A 14,383-nucleotide genomic window follows, 5' to 3' on the forward strand; every position below is an offset into this window, starting at 1 on the left:
GCTAGATTGCATCTTTGCAAGTGTAGTAGATAGCAAATGATGTTTTGGATGGAAGCATCCAATGGATGTATGTCATTATTAGCGCAGTAGATGGCAAATCGTTTCCATTTAGCGGCATAACACGCTCTAGTAGTAGGGCGTCTGGCTTCTTTTATGATATTCATACAGTCTGGAGGGAGATTGAGGTAACCGAACTCTAGGACCTCAGGAGCCAGATCGCTAGATTCAGTGTTTGAGGATCTGGGTGTCTGATTTCTCCATGGTTCTGGGTTAACAGATCCGGGGAGAGGCGTAGCTTTTGATGTGGAACTAAAGATAGTTCCAGAAGTGTGGTGAACCACGGTTGACGTGCCCAAGTGGGAGCCACTAGTATTAGTGTTAGTGACTGTTGTTTCAGTTTGCGTACCACAAATGGAACTAGTGGGAGAGGCGGAAAGGCGTACGCAAATCTGCCTGACCAGTTCATCCATAGGGCATTGCCCTTCGACTGTGGGTGTGGAAACCTGGCGGCGAAGGTTGGGCATTTTGTGTTTTCGGGAGTGGCGAATAGGTCTATGTCTGGTTGTCCCCACTTTTGGAAGAAGGGGAGTAGAACCTTGGGGTGTAGTTCCCATTCGTGGATCTGTTGTGTGTGGCGACTTAGGAGGTCGGCCACTTGATTGTGGATCCCTGGGAGATGTTCTGCTAACAGGTAGATGTTTTGGGGAATTGCCCATCTCCAGATTTGCTGTGCCAGTTGGGACAGTTGGAGAGAGTGTGTCCCTCCCTGTTTCTGTATATAATACATTGTCGTCATGTTGTCTGTGCGTATGAGGACAGTTTTGTTCTTTAGGTGAATTTGAAAGGATTTTAGTGCTAGGAACACTGCTAAGAGTTCCAGGTGGTTGATGTGGAGCAGTTTTTGTTGACTGGTCCATCTGCCCTGAGTGGTATGGTGAAGGAGGTGGGCTCCCCACCCCGTGAGAGATGCGTCTGTAGTTAGCACAACTTGTGGAAGAGGCTCTAAGAACGGTCTCCCTTTGGACAGGTTGATGGTGTTCCACCATTTCAGTGAGCGAAGTGAGCGACTGTCCACCAACACCAGATCGGTAAGTTGTCCGTGAGCTTGGTTCCACTGTTGTGCTAAGCATTCCTGTAAGGGACGCATTTGAAGTCGTGCGTGTGGGACTATGGAGATGCATGACGCCATCATGCCTAGGAGCTGCATGAACACTCTTGCTGGAAGAGATGGATGAGTTTGAAATTGAGAGATGAGATTTTGTATACTGGCTATCCTGGCAGTGCTGGGATAGGCAATGGCTTTGGATGTATCTATGGTTGCTCCTAGATACTGATGTAAGTGGGAAGGTTGTAGGTGGGATTTGGGGTAGTTGATAGTGAATCCCAAATCGTGGAGAGTTTGAATCGTGCGATGAGTGTGGAGAACGCATTTTTGGTATGTATTGGCTTTTATGAGCCAATCGTCCAGATAGGGGAAGACATGGATCTGTTGTCTTCTGAGATGCGCTGCCACGACTGCTAGGCACTTGGTGAACACTCTGGGTGCCGTTGTTACTCCGAATGGGAGAACTGTAAATTGATAGTGTTGCCCATCTACCACAAATCGTAGATATTTTCTGTGAGCGGGATGCATAGGGATGTGAAAGTATGCGTCCTTGAGGTCCAATGTGGCGAGGAAGTCTCCCTGTTGTAAAAGTGGGAGGACTTGTTGGAGAGTGGTCATGTGAAAATTATCCGAATGTATATACTGGTTTAGTAGTCTGAGATCCAGTATGGGCCTTAGTGTTTTGTCCTTTTTGGGAATGAGGAAGTATAGAGAATATACCCCTTTTCCCTGATGTTGAAGGGGGACTGGTTCTATCGCATGTTTTTGTAACAGGGATTGAACTTCTTGTTTGAGGAGAGAGAGATGATGCGAGGACATTGGACGTTGTTTGGGCGGTATGTTTGGGGGGGATTGTATGAGTTCGAGGCAGTAGCCAGACTGGATAATTTGTCTTACCCACCTGTCTGTGGTGATGGAAGTCCAGACAGGTAGGAATTGTTGGAGTCGCCCCCCGACCGGAGTGGAATGGTCTGGGGGGAGTGGTGGCAAGTCACTGTTTGGTGGCTGGTGAGGTGCGGGTGTTGTTGTTGTTGCCCCGCCCTCGACCTTTGTTATTGTTTCCCCTATAACCTCCCCGGAAATAACCTCTGTTAGGGGATGTTTGTCCAGAATTTTTAAAGGTGGACGTGGTCTCAGTTGATGTGTTTTTGGAGCCTCCTCTATAAAAGGAGCGACGAAAGGAACCCCGGTTTTGAGGAGACTGCAGTGCTCCCATAGACTTGGCAGTTTCATTATCCTTTTTCATTTTTTCTAATGCAGTATCCACTGCAGGGCCAAATAGCTGCTCTTGGTTGAAAGGTTGAGCTAGAATTGCGGTTTGAACCTCCGGTTTAAAACCGGAAATACGGAGCCAGGCATGTAAGACGCTAGTATTGACCGCTCTAGAAGCAGTGTCTGCTGCATCTAAGGCGCATTTAATGGAGGCATTAGATATTAATTTGCCTTCTTGGATGAGGTCAGAGGCCTGGGACTTAAAGGGTTCAGGCAGATGTTGCATAAGGTCCTCAAGTTGGTCATAATGCGCTCTATCATACCTGGCTAACAGGGCCTGGGTATTCGCAATACGCCAATGGTTAGCCGCCTGCGCGGCGACCCGTTTGCCTGAGGCTTCTAAAAGCTTAGACTCTTTGTCTGGGGGAGGCGTTTCTCCAGTTGTCTGTGAGTTAGCGCGCTTCCTGGCATTTGATACGACTAAGGAGTCTAAAGGGAGCTGGGCCTTAATGTATGCAGGGTCTTGCGGGGCTGGTCGGTACTTTTTTTCGATGCGTGGGTTGAGAACCCTAGCTCGAACAGGGTCCTTAAAGACTTCAGTAGCATGCTTTATAACCCCTTTGATCATGGGCAGTATGTGAACAGTCTTTTGTGACTGCTCAAAGGTATCAAGGAGAAAATCCTCTTCAAGGGCGTCTGTGTGCATTGTGACGCCGTGGAATGTTGCTGCCCTATTTATAAGTTGGCCGAACCCTAGGTGGTCATCAGGAGGGGAGGGCTTGGAGGGGTAGGTAGTGGGGTCAGGCATGTCAGGTATAGGATAAGACCAGTCATCCATGGGTGCTGGGTCTGGGAACGTAAAAGGGTCGTTTGGATCAACAGGATCATTAAATAAATCAGGGTCCGCCCCTCCCCCTAAGTCATCATTATCATCCTGTGGAGGAGGTGAATGATAGGGAGATGGTAAAGGTAAAGGTAAAGGAGAATCAGGAGGAGGAGGGGGGGACGGGTTAGGAGGTAAAACAGGAGAGGAAGGACGAAGTGGTGAAGTAGCACAGTCCTTTTTCCGTATGGGAGCTGGGGGAGGTGTAGTGTCCAGCTTCCGCTTTTTATATGGGATGGCAGTCACATGTCCCGTGTTAGGATTGATGTAGATCCGCTTTTGAGTAGGATCTGGTCGAAAAAGTTCATCTGGCTCCGAAGGTGGTGTCTGCGATGTCCGCTTCGGGTCTTTATGAGCTTTTTTCGGCGGGGACGCAGTTTTCGGCGCCGATGATTTTTTTGGGTCCGATGGATTTTTCGGAGCCGACTGAGTTTTCGGTGCCGACTGAGTTTTCGGTGCCGACTGAGTTTTCGGTGCCGACTGAGTTTTCGGTGCCGACTGAGTTTTCGGTGCCGATGGACTTTCAGGCATCGATGTTGAAGAACGTCTCGGTGCCGGTGGAGACTTCGGTGCCGAGGAACGTTTCTGTGCCGAAGGAGATTTCGGTCTTGGAGCCTGTTTCGGTGCCGACAGTGGGTTTTTGGGTGCCGAGGGTGTTAAAGGCACAATCAGGTGAGGTTTGCTCGAGCCCGAGCCACCCACAGGCTTAGATGTCTTCGGAGCCGGGCCCGAGGGCGGGGCTTCTGAAGAGGATTTCCGGTCGCGACTGGGCCCAGCTGGCGGAGTCTTGACCAATGCTTTTTTGGATGGGGCAGGGGCAGGGGGGGTGGTACTCACACGCTGCCCTGGAGTGATGAGGTCATCGGAATCGTCAGCCTCGGACACGATCTCGAGATCTTCGGTGTCGTCTTCGGGAACATCTTGAGCAAAGATGTCCTCCGGTTCTGGAGCTGGTTTGGCCATAATATGGCGTCGAGCTCTTCGGTCCCGGAGGGTCTTCTTCGAACGGAAAGCGGAACAAGCTGGACAGGTGGACTCGTTGTGTTCCGGCGACAGGCAGAGGTTACAAACCTCGTGGTGGTCACTGTGGGGGAACTTCGCTCCACACTGGGGGCATTTTTTGAAGGGTGTCCTGTCCATCAGCCGCTTGCGGAACCGGTCCGAGTTGAGTTCGACGTCGATGGAATGAAGATTAAGTATTTAAAATGATTGCTAGAAGTTTTCTGCTGGAGCGGAAAAAAGTTCATCCGAACCCAATGGCGGAAAAAAACAATCTGCCGATGGAGTGGATGCCCATGCGCACTGTTGTCCAGGGGAGGAGTCACCAACCTCGTGACCAAAGGCTTCTTCCGAAGACAACAACAACCTGCAATCATCCGAGCCCAACACCAGATGGCGATCTTATCCTCAGTGTGTGATCTGCAGCTCATATGCCTCGAACATACAATTACGTTGCCTTCTCTAATTTACCTGCAGAAAGCCTAGTTGATAACACCAATCTCAGAGAGGGAGATCGAAGCGGCAGTAAAAAATACACCTAATGGCAAAGCCTGTTGCATCGATGGAATACCTATTGAATTCTACAAAATGTTCTTGCCACTGTTAACAAACCTCTCTTTATATAATACAATCTTGGAAGGTTGCCATATCCCAAAGACATTTGTGGAAGCAGTTATAGTCCGCTTCTTAAACAAGCATTTGCAATGCAATAGGTCTCGCATTTACACGAGTTTAAACTATTGGCATTGTAAATGACAATGCTTTTTATGTATGTTTTAATAAACAAAAATAACAGGCCTTGTTTTGGTTTTTGAAACATAAATAAAACACATGGTTATTTACAATGCCAGTAGCTTAAACTCGCGTAAATGCTTGTTCCTTCTGCTAACAAGGAACATTAGCAGTTTGCTCTCAGCGCTTGAGCTCGAAGCATCCCTTCCCTAGAAAACAATTATCCAGTGCATGTTTTTGTTTAATTATGGCTTCACTGACCTGTGCTCCGCCTCGCAGCTCACTGATAAAACACAGAGTGTCAGTGAATGCAAGACTCCTTCACCATCTGTCTACGGACTCATGCCTAATTAAGGCGCTTATTTTGAAAAAATACAGGAAAGAATGAAGGGAAAAAATCAAAGGAAATAAATAAAAAACCGGCCACTAGGAGAACGTAAGGAGGCAGAGCAGAGGAATTAACACTACAGCGAGACTGCTGTCAGAGAGAGATTATAAAGTCAGATGACAGAACTCTGTGTGTATGCGCGCAACAAGAGGGAGGCGGGTATGAAATAAAGGGGGTGAGTGGGATAAATAGAACATAGACGTGGATGGGGTTGCTGAGAAAGCACTAGAACCCATACACTTTACAACAGGGCACATAGATACTGCAAGATTTGTGCTAAGTCTGAGTACATATCGTATATAGACATTTCATAACAAACTAACGCATTTTCTGACCCACGGCAAAAGATTTTATTTCCTTTGTCTGACCTTTACCAAACTTAGCATGAACATCATTATGTGTACTAACATGGCCTGGATAAGCTTGACGTAGGTTGGTCAAAAAATAAAAACATGGAGCCTAGCGCGCATCCAAGATGGTCGCGTGAGCACAGGGCTCCCCGGACCCTTGCTGCTCCTCGGAATTTATCCTGAGAATATCCTGATGTGGTTTATGGAATCTGGCAGATGAAGACCGGCTGAGCACGTATCTCTTTTCAGAACTCGAATCGGACCTGGGAATCCTGAGCTGTCGTTGTTCGAACTTTTGGGACCCACCCGACGGAGGTGCCCGGGGCGAAGGTGAACCGTGGAGCCGTGTCGTAATTGAACAACAGCGGCTGCAGTGCGGTGCCAGTGGCCGCTCTACCACTTTCGGTTTCACTTTCGGACTTCAGGGGGCTGGCCTGCGAACGCACTTGATGTGGCGAGGTGTTTCCTTGGCCTCTGCACGAGGCCTTGTCTCCACCTGCCACTAGTGTGCCCATCGCCTTGGGTCCCCCCGCACCGCTCTTGTGGTCCCTGGTGAGGCGCTGGTCTGCGGTGCCGGTGCCCCTACGACTCTTGATCGGCGGTCCCCTTCGGTATCCGTGACCACATGGGGGGCAAGGGGGGCCCCGAGGGGCGTAAGACTAAGGCCTCCCTCCGCGGGGGACCGGTCCAGGCCAACAACATGGACCGCTACACTCAGGGCAGAGGGTCCCCTGGAGCGACCGGCCCCCCCCCCGGATGCCGCCGGCGGTGGCACGACCGTCTCTCCGGAGCTTTCCCTGCAGGACATCATGGGCGCCATTGATGGCATCAGGGAAACCATCGCCACGCAATACGAGGCCCTGGCCCGTAAAATCGACACGGTGGCAATCGATGTCACCTTAATTCGGGCAGACCTCTCCAAAACTAACGAGAGGGTTCAGGCTCTCGATGCGCGGACCTCCACCCTTGGTGCGGATGTGTCGGACCTGCAGGCCGCGCTGGGTGACATTAAGGCGGTCAACGATCAGATGGCTCGGCGGCTGGAGGACTTCGAGGGACGGGCCCGACGCAACAACATCCGTGTCATAGGCGTACCGGAGTCCTCCGACAACCGCCCGGTTGACCTCCTGGTCGAGGAACTCATCCTCCAACAGTTGGCCCCTGCAGGCCTAAGCAAGTTCTTTGCCGTGGAGCGGGCCCATCGAGTTCCGGGCGGTCGGCCGCGGCCGGGGGCCCCCCCGAGGCCTATCGTGGCCAAACTGTTCCACTATAGAGACCGAGATGCGATTCTGCAGGCCTCACGGGTTCACGGCCCGGTTCGTCATGAGAACTCATCCATTAACTTTTATCCGGACTTTACCCAACTTGTCCAGAAACAGCGGATGGGATTCCAGGGGGTGAAGCGTCGTCTCCGTGAACTGGGCCTAAAGTACTCTATGCTCTACCCTGCAAAACTCCGAGTGGAACATGAGGATCGGACTGCCTTTTTTGACTCTCCTGTGGCCGTGAGTGACTGGCTGGACTCGCTGCCGGACAGAGGTGGCCGTCCCGGGCCCTCTGCAGGCGCCGAAGGTGACGGGTCCCCTTTGGAGTGACTTTTGGTCCTTGATTCTGCCATTTTGCACTGTTCAGCTGGGTTTTACTTCTTTTGTTCATTTTGTCTCGCTAGGACCTGTGTGGGGGGCGGGCGGGGACGGGTCCCTTTCCTCCTCCGGGGTCTTTTCGTAGAATGGGGTTAGGAGGGCGACAGGCACACTGCAAGTTGGGGGGGTTTTCTGGCCCGCAGGGGTGCAGGGTGGGGGGAGTTGGATTTGGGGGGGGGGTTGGGGGGAGGGAGGGGTTGTTTTGCTGTGTGTTTTTCGTTTGCAGGGCGAGGTACTGATTTTTGTCCAGATTCGGGAACTGTGCTACTGAATGGGGGGCCTTTGATCTATTGGAGGGGATGGGGGGGGACGGGTTGAGGCTGATGTCATGGAACGTCAATGGGTTGGGGGACCGTATCAAACGGGGTGTAGTACTGCAGTATTTGCGCCGTCTGACCCCTGATGTGGTGTTTATCCAGGAGACGCATCTGGTTGGTAATGTTTGTCATGCAATGAACAGGGGGGGATACCGCCTCATGGCCCATTCTGGTTTCACAACTGGTTCCAGGGGGGTGGGCATTCTCCTGCGATCCTCACTTCCGTTGGATATCACTAGGGTAATCTCGGATGACAGAGGGCGCTATGTGTGTCTGACTGGGAGGTGGGAGGGGCAGCCCCTTTCCTTGGTCTCAGTTTACGTCCCCCCGGGCCTCCAGAACTCCACCTTTGCGGACTTGGGTCGAACGCTGCTTGAACTTCCGGATAGTCTTTTGCTTATGGGCGGGGACTTTAATTCGGTGGTTTCGGGTGACCTGGATCGTCACCCACCCAGGGCCCTCCCCGCTGCCCAGGCATGGCTGGGTGGACTGCTGGAGACCTTCGGTCTGGTAGATAGTTGGAGATTAATGCATCCGACCCAATGTCAGTACACCTTTCACTCTGGGGCGCATGGGAGTCTTTCTAGGTTAGACTATTTCCTTATGCCCGCGGCACAGACTGGTCGGATACGAGAGATTAGGCACCTGGCGCGGGGTATCTCCGATCATTCCCCGCTGTGGTTGCTCTTTGACACCGAGTCGCGGTCTGCAGGGCGGATCGCTCCCATCAACCCGTGGTACCTGCGAGACCCTACGACTCGCGACAGTCTGGTTAAGGCTATGGACCAATACTTCCTTGAAAACGAGGGGTCGGTGTCGTCCGCAAGGTCCCTGTGGGAAGCCTTTAAAACCGTAATCCGCGGACACGCCCTCTCCCAGATAGTGGTGGCTAAGAAGCATAAGAGTGAGGCAGTGGTGAAGCTGGAGACTGACATCTCGGGGCTGGAGTCGGCCTTGGAGACGGGTGTCACTCCGGACGGGCTCCATGCCCTCAGCCTGAAACAGTTTGAATACAGGTCTCTTGTCACTGACGCTGCCAAAACGATGTATAGGGAGCAGCAGGGTCGATTGTATGATGCCGGGGACAAGGCGGGAAAGTTGATTGCGTGGCTGGATAAGAAGGAGAGAGTGAATCGTGTGGTCCCGGAGCTGCGTGTCTCGGATGGAGTGTGTCTGACTGAGCCGGGCGAGATTGTGGAATGTTTTGCTGACCACCTCCGGGCCGTGTACTCCCCGGTGACTGATAGGGACGAGGAAGACTCGTGCCTTCTGCTGAGGGATATTGCTTTGCCCTGCCTGTCCGTCGAAGACCGTGAGCAGCTGGACGCCCCCTTGTCTGTAGATGAAATTGCATCTGCGATTCGGTCCCTTCGTTCGGGCAAGGCGATGGGTCCCAACGGTCTGCCTATTGAATTATATAAGTTGCGCCCGGATAAACTCGCGCCCTTCCTCCGTCGTATGTTTCAGGAGTCCCTTGAGGCAGGCTCCCTTCCTGACGACCAGCGTCTGGCTACGATAGTCGTGATCCCCAAGGACGGTAAGCCACGAGACCGCTGTGCCTCCTATAGGCCTATTTCACTGCTAAACGCAGAGCCTAAAATCCTGGCCAAAGTCCTTGCCAATCGTTTGTTGAGCGTCATCTGCGATCTGATTCATCCTGACCAATGCGGCTTCATCCCTCACCGTAACACCGCTCTTAACTTGCGGCGTCTTCACGGCGCCCTCGCCAGGGCGGCGTACCTCTCCGAACCGGCCGTGCTGGTTTCTTTAGACGCCACGATGGCCTTTGACACCATCGAGTGGCCATTCCTCTGGGCTGTCTTGACCAAATTCGGCTTTGGGGAAGGATTTCTTGGCTGGGTGAAGCTTCTTTACACGGGACCCATGGCTCAGGTGGTGGTTAATGGTCGGGTCTCTCGGCCCTTCGCTCTCGGTAGGGGTACGAGGCAGGGGTGCCCGTTGTCCCCTCTGCTCTTTGCTCTTGCCCTGGAGCCGCTCGCTGCTTGGCTCCGCTGGGAGCCCTCGCTCAGAGGGATCCGGTGGGCCCCGGGCTTCGAGGATCAGGTCTCGTTGTATGCAGACGATATTCTCCTGTATCTCACCTCGCCGCGGCAGTCGCTTAATGTTCTCTTTGATGTTCTGACTTCCTTTGGGAGAAATTCGGGTCTAACGATCAACTGGTCTAAATCCTGTGTCTATCCTATCTCCGGCGACCCTCCTCTCTTGCCGCCTTGGCTTCCGATCCAATTATCTCTGTCCGGCTTTAAATACCTGGGAATATACGTCTCGATGGACCCGGTGGCTCGCTATGAGCAGAATCTCCTGCTTCCACTTCGGCGTTTGAGGGAGGACACGGCTCGGTGGTGTAAGCTGCCCTTGTCCCCGCTGGGTCGGGCAGCGCTGTTTAAAATGATGTCCCTTCCCAGATTCCTCTATGCACTTCAGAACTCCTTCGATGTCATTCCTGTGTCCTACTTTCGGGAGGTGGAGAGCCTGCAGAGGAGACTGGTGTGGGACGGACGGGCTCGTATCGCTCTGGCAAAGCTTACTCTCCCCTGGTATGACGGGGGCATCGCGCTTCCCGACATTCGCAGGTATTATTGGGCCTCACAGCTATCGGCCATTAACCATGCCACGTATGCGCCTGGCTTGAATCCGGCGTATGAGATGGATAAATTCCTGCTTCCCGGCGGAAATTATAACAGGGCACTTTACTCCAGCTCGGCTGGACGGACCCTTACGGGCCCTACTAAGATTGCGGTACGGATCTGGAGGGCGGCCAATGTAGCCATGGGCTGGAGTGAGCGATTAACATGTGCTACTCCCCTGTTTGCCTCCGACCGACTGGGAAGCCTCTGGACAACGAAGGGGTTTGAACGTTGGGACACGATTGGTATTAGTAGAGAGGGAGACTTATGGATTAAGGGTGCGGTTAAAACATTCGCGGCGCTCCAGAGCGAATACGAACTTACGGAAAGGGAGTTCTTTCGCTACGCCCAGGTTCGGCATGCCCTGCTCTCTGTTTTTGGGGAGGGGACCAAGATCCCGGCTTCTTCGCCCCTCGAGGACCGCATACTCGACGGTCATGTCCCCGACAGTACTATCTCTTTAATTTATAAAAAACTTATCAATAATCGGGCTGACCTCTTGGTGCGCCTCCGGGAGGCGTGGACGGGGGATGGGGTGGAACTGGACGACGAGGACTGGCAGTCCGCACTGTCGTCCCCCAAGGAAGTGGCCATTCCAGCCCGTCTCCGCCTGGTCCAGCTTAAGATTCTCCACCGGGTGTATGTGACGGGTCCCAGTTTGGTCTCGATGGGATTTTCTGAAGACGGGCTCTGTAAGCGGGGATGTGGGCTCAGTGCCACCTTTCTCCATATCCTTTGGGAGTGCCGCGAGGTGGCTGAATACTGGCGCCGGGTTCATGTGGTCATGGGACAAGTCACCGGGGTTGCGCTGTTGCCAGAGGTGCGTCGCTGTGTCCTGAATGTGTGGGAGCCCAATGATTATAACGCGGCTCAGACTCGGTGGGGGGCCCTGGGGAACATGATTGCCAAGAGAGATATAGCGCAGCTATGGGGTTCCCAGCGGCCTCCCACCGTGTCCGTATGGAAGGAGAACATGGACTGGTGCATGTTCAGGGAGAAGACTGTGTATGTGGCTCGTGGTAAACCGGGGGCATGGGGTAGAATCTGGGGGCAATGGAACACGTATCGTGGGGGTATCTGTACTCCCCCCCTAGTGGACACCGATATTGCTTTGTCCCCCTGACCCTTGATGGTTCCTTGCGACTTTTGGAATAACCGAATATAGACGTTCCTCTCCCGTGACCCCCCCCCCCGACCTATCAGTACTCCTTCCTCTTGATAGCTATTTGAAGGTCTGAAGTAGAGTCCCCCGGAGGTAGCCTGACCCACACTTTTTGTCCTTATGCCTCGCCTTTTGTTTTTATTTGTTATTTATGTTAAACCTATGTATCCTGCTTCCCTAGGACTATCCGGAGCCGTGTACGGGACTGGGCCCCGGGAGTCGACTGCTGCCTTAAGAACTGTATGATCCTTTCTGAATCTAGCGGCCGGCCCTGGTGGTTGTAGGCCCATGCTTGTAATTGATTTATTGTTCAATAAAATTTTCAAAAAAAAAAAAAAAAAAACATAAAAGTTATTGCGATTGTAAAATGTGGACAAAACAAAGATATTGTCTGCATCCTTCAGGGTCAATGGCACTGTTCCCGCTAATGAATTTGTTGCTCCATAAGAGTGGAATTACAAAGAAATCAGTTACACATATACATGGGCATGAATTAATTTGTACTTTGACGGAGAAAAGAGGAATCATGCGGGCAGTCTTTCTGTTATCGGTCATGTATTGGGCATGCAAGGATCATTTGTGTGTGTTCGACAGGTTATGTGGACGCTTGCTGAGAAGGGGGCAGACTACAAGCCACAGAAGGCTCCACACAGAAGGAGGCAGGGGAGCTGATACTGCGCCGGTGTTTTAGCTAAAGAGGCAAAAAACTTCTTCATAAAAGTAGCATTTGTGAATGCACCCTTGTCTATAAATGGTTTTAGATGCCTTACCTTGGAGTTTGCAGGTAGAGGCCCTTGGCACTCAGTGACTGAGCACGGTCTGTGATATTCAGCAACGCTCCCGTTGACGACTGTGTTGGCATACGCTTCACTCATGCCATTGCTTGGCAACAGCAGCGCATGGATTCTCATAAGACAAGCATTGGCCGCGCGGCCGTGAAAGCGACGCGGCTGCGCGGCCGTGTTCACGCTAGAACCAGCAGCTGTTTTTAAGCACACTCGTGCTTGTGGCACTATCCGCCTTGCGGGAGCGAGCAACAGCCAATTAGAATGCGCGCCGCTGCTCACTCCCGCAAGGTGGTTGCCGCCACAAGCACGAGTATGTGCTTCCAAAAAACAGCAGAACGACAGCTAAAGGTCCTCCTATGCAGCGCGTGCGCGCTGTGTAGGCAAGATCTAAAAAGGGGAAGCCCCCAGATACACTCGGATCTTATTGACCCATTAGTCTACTAAATAATGACTAGAAATTATTTACGAAAATCATAGCAAGGAGAATCACGTTAGTTGCTGCAAGCCTGGTACACCAGGACCAATGTGGCTTTCTACCAGAAAGATCTCTCACCAATAATACAAGTTTCTTAATTCAGGCCATCAATTTCTTTTCAAATAGTAACACAAAAGCAGCAATTATTCTGATTGACACAGAAAAAGCCTTGGATATGGTTAACTGGAATATTCTTTTTGCAATATTAAATTCGATTTCCCCCTGGACTTTGTCGATCTACTCAAAATATTATACAGTAAAGCACAGGCAAAAATAGTAATTAACTCTAACACTGCTGGTATTGTAGAGATTCAAAGAGGTTGCTCGATGACCCCAGTTTTATTTGCCTTATACATGGAGCCATTAGCAAAACTGCTACGCCAGAACCCCTTAATCAAGCCACCAATAATGGGGCACCCAAATTGAAATTATTTGCAGACTATTTAATCTAGCTAAAAGCAGACATGACAAATATCAAACAAACATTTGATGTGATTGACACATTTTCCAATTTGGGAGGGTATAAAATCAACGACAGTAAATCCAAGATCCTATTATTTAATAGCCATGATCAGATTCTACCCCAGGATCTTCAGACACGGGTGGTAAAAAATAACCCAGTTCGATACTTGGGTATCTGGACCTCACACAATTTTTCACAGCTCTTCGCACTTAATTACACTAGAACGCTTAATAAGATTTTAAACCGCTAGCATAATTTACCCTTATCTATATTTCGAAGAGCTGCATTAATAACAAGCATTTGCAATGCAATAGGTCTAGCACTTGCGAGATTTTAACCTATTGGCATTGTAAATGCCAATGCCATTTATTTATGTGTTTAAAAAAACACCTGCAATAATAAAAGGCATTGTCATTTACAATACCAATAGGTCAAAGTTTCTAAAATTCAAGACCTATTGCATTGTAAATTTCAGGATGGTGGGGGCGAGCAACATGGATGGCCAGAGTGTTGAAAAGTAATATGGTGGGGTCAGCGTTCAGATGGATGGAGAGCAATATACAGGGGGGTGGGGGAAGAGAAGGAACGGACAAGCGAAAGAGGGTGTGGGTCGGGGGAAGTAACACAGAGGACAGGGTGGAGGGCCGCAGCAAAGAGCTAGAGAGCAATGTAGAGCCAGAGGGGGGAGAAGCACGTTTTCCCCAATGCGAGTTATTAAAACCCAGCGTCACTAAAAGAAATTGTAAGAGATAACGGTTTCAGTGTGTTTTAAATGCGGTTTGTTTTATGATTATATAATAAAGACTGTCATAAAAAATTACACAAGGGTTGCTTCATTAAAAAAAAAAAAGTTGTTTGAGATCCCCTAGTTTGAATCTGTGTTTGAAATTCCGGTTGACCAGTTGCGTCTTAGATGGTATCTATTGAATTAGTTAGGATTTGTATTTACAAACAGTCACTGCTCAAACAAAGCAGTTATTGCCAGGTAACAAGTCAGGAATAAAACCGACTCAGTCTTGCATTTTTGCTAAGGTCGTAAACGCAGTGTCATAAATAGTATAACTAACACGTTATTTAAAGCATTTAGAAACAGAAGAGCGTGTGACATGCTCAAAAGTTCGGCAAGTTCTTATAGCACAGCCTTCAGATCCACCCTATGACTGCAGCATGACGCCATATATAAAGTACAGCGCCTCGACACGTCCTGCTGCTGGAGAG

General features: G+C 50.8%; 1 protein-coding gene and 1 long non-coding RNA gene across 2 annotated transcripts in view; one reads left to right on the top strand and one right to left on the bottom strand.

Annotated features, from left to right (window-relative positions):
* The window catches only part of LOC146789750 (uncharacterized), a 101,584-nt gene extending 89,839 nt beyond the window's left edge, over nt 1–11,745 (top strand). Inside the window, exon 3 of the long non-coding RNA XR_014970151.1 lies at nt 11,621–11,745. This is a non-coding gene — a long non-coding RNA (uncharacterized LOC146789750). The remainder of the gene's footprint in view (nt 1–11,620) is intronic.
* Nucleotides 1–14,383, bottom strand: part of CEP20 (centrosomal protein 20) — a 380,968-nt gene that overhangs the window by 324,338 nt on the left and 42,247 nt on the right. The gene's annotated exons all lie outside the window — the stretch shown is intronic.

Source organism: Triturus cristatus, chromosome 10 (genome assembly GCF_964204655.1).
Source record: "Triturus cristatus chromosome 10, aTriCri1.1, whole genome shotgun sequence".
NCBI classification, from domain to species: domain Eukaryota; kingdom Metazoa; phylum Chordata; class Amphibia; order Caudata; family Salamandridae; genus Triturus; species Triturus cristatus.